This window comes from Poecilia formosa, unplaced genomic scaffold (genome assembly GCF_000485575.1).
Source record: "Poecilia formosa unplaced genomic scaffold, Poecilia_formosa-5.1.2 Scaffold498, whole genome shotgun sequence".
NCBI lineage: Eukaryota > Metazoa > Chordata > Actinopteri > Cyprinodontiformes > Poeciliidae > Poecilia > Poecilia formosa.
This window is the reverse complement of record NW_006800437.1, coordinates 268277-270758: the sequence shown is the minus strand read 5'-3', so window position 1 is coordinate 270758 and position 2482 is coordinate 268277. Positions and strand designations below refer to the sequence as shown.

The 2482-nt window shown below is 40.4% G+C and overlaps 1 long non-coding RNA gene across 1 annotated transcript in view; it reads right to left on the bottom strand.

Moving 5' to 3' along the window:
• Positions 1-1588, bottom strand: part of LOC103156767 (uncharacterized) — a 2895-nt gene extending 1307 nt beyond the window's left edge. Inside the window, exons 1-2 of the long non-coding RNA XR_478179.2 lie at positions 1514-1588; positions 889-1024 (exon numbers count right to left, since the gene is read on the bottom strand). This is a non-coding gene — a long non-coding RNA (uncharacterized LOC103156767). The remainder of the gene's footprint in view (positions 1-888; positions 1025-1513) is intronic.
• Positions 1589-2482: the final 894 nt, after the last annotated feature.

The following is a 2482-nucleotide window of genomic DNA, read 5'->3' as shown; positions in this document are numbered from 1 at the left end:
TGGGTGATCAGTGTGATCAGTGTGTGGTCAGTGTGTGGTCTGTGGTCAGTGTGTGGTCAGTGGGTGATCAGTGTGATCAGTGTGTGGTCAGTGTGTGGTCTGTGGTCAGTGTGTGGTCAGTGGGTGATCAGTGTGTGGTCAGTGTGTGATCAGTGTGTGATCAGTGTGTGGTCAGTGTGGTCAGTGTGTGGTCAGTGTGTGGTCAGTGTGTGTTTCCCATCAGGACGGAGGTCAGTGTATTAATGAATCATCGATACCTAATCTGTTAGTGATTTTTAATCCAGAGCCAACATGACAGAGTTTAAATCTGAACAGAAAGAATCTTGTTTTATGCCAGAAGTTCAGGTTTTTCTTTTCCATAAGAAATTTTAAAATGTTTTCTTGCTTTTCAGTCGAGGAAAACATTTTCATTACAAGTCAGATCAGATATTAACCAAATGCTGCGGTAAACTCAGAGCAACCGGCTGAGGCTCTTCAGAATATTTTTCTATTTGGTTTGATAAACTGAACTTGACTTCACCGATTTATAATTAAGATCAAACAGGAAAGTCTGTAAACGAAATTAGATCTGGATTATAAAACAATAAAAGACAAAGAAAAGAAAAGGATGAAGTTCAGGACCGGAAGCTTCTTCAGCTCCAACATGAAGCTTCACACCTTTTATCAACACAAACACAAATGGATTTTCTCTGTGCAGCGAGGATAAGAGGTGGTAATGTATTCTGAGAAAGCTCATTTACTGCTACAAGTTATCAGGGGAGAGGAGCAGCTCAGAGGGAGAATCGGAGTAAACAGGTAAAGGTGTGTGAGGCTGTAAAGTGGAAATGGAGTGTGTTTATAGAGCACTTTTCTGTTCTTGATTAACACACAGAGTGCTTTTACACTCACAGGCCACATCGATCCGTTCACACATATTCATAAAGACTCGGTGAAGCCTTTGAACATACAGCTTCTTTCTCCGTCTGAATGAACCCGAGGCAGAGCTGCGTTCAGGATCCTGACACGTCAGGACATTACGCTTCTCCTGGAGAGGAAAATGTTAAATTCACACCGTAACGATTTGTTTCTTTTGTTTTTGAAGAACAAAAAACAAAAGAGACGTGAGACAGAAAAATCTGTGTTTATGTCTTAGGATCCATGACTATTTGGACATGTTGGATTAAAACGCTGCAGGGAGGCTGATGAGGGCGGCTCCAAATCGGCTGGGTGAGGAGAACTGCAGCAGAGTTTATGAGGTTTGTGGAAACAAGCTAACAATGTTTACTACAGCAGGTAGAGCTAACACCATTAGCAACAGCTAGCACCATTAGCAGGAGCTAGCACCATTAGCAGGCGCTAGCACCATTAGCAGGAGCTAGCACCATTAGCAGGAGCTAGCACCATTAGCAGGCGCTAGCACTATTAGCAGCAGCTAGCACTATTAGCAGCAGCTAGCACCATTAGCAGGCGCTAACGTAAAATCAAATATTGGGAGACAACAAATCGATCTTCTTTGAGAAAATGCCTTGCTAACCTTAAACAGCTTCAGCTAGCTCTCTTTGCATCGTGTTACAAACAGCAGCCATTTTGGCCAAACCGCTCCTCTTCATCTGTTCCCTTCTCATCTTCATCTCTTCTGGTCATTTCTGCATTGCCTTCTCTTTCAAAGCTCTCCAGTTCAAACTGAAAGGACGGAGCTAGCGCTGACACCTAGCTGTCATCTACCCAGGATGCATTGCAGCATGTAGATGTTTGTGTGGTAATATTTTATTACAAACAAAACAGCCTCCAGTATTCGTACTGTATTGTCTTCCTATATGAAGTAAAAGTTTCTCAAATAAAGTATATTATAAAAAAATAAATCATATTTCAGTAAAAAGTTAGAGTTGAGCTGCTGTGTGAACGCAGCTCACTGCTGACAGCCGGTAACCTGAGTGTGGCTCATGTTGAACATTTTCATAAATGCAAATACATTTTAAGTGCTTAACTTTTACTTTCTGTTTTACAATCACATGCATCACTGAGGCCCTGGACACAGAAATGTTAGTTTTGCTCTAATTAAGCCCTAAACATTTAGCTGTTGTGAGGCCTCCTGAGAGTCTAATGAAGACTTTATGCTTAATGACGAGTCATCTGGGAACTCAGAAACATTTAATCACTTTAACTCAGTTTGTAAGAACAGATCCAGATATAAAATCAGCATTCAAAGAATCTCTAAACGGGTTACTGAGCGTAACTCATCAGTTCAGAGGTTTTTCATGTAAAATCCAAGTAAAACATTTTGATTTAAACAGAAATTAAATTAAATTTCAAAGTTGGAAAAGAAAAGTTTTTTTTCCTCAGTTTAAAATCATTCAGTGTTTCATCTCTCGTCTTCTGACCCACCTTTAAATCCAAAATAATCAGAGAAACTCTGGGCTCAGCATGTTTGTCTTATTTAGATCAGATGAAGTTGAACTAAATGCACAGTTAGGTTTGGAAGATTCAGGTTAAAATCGCTGCA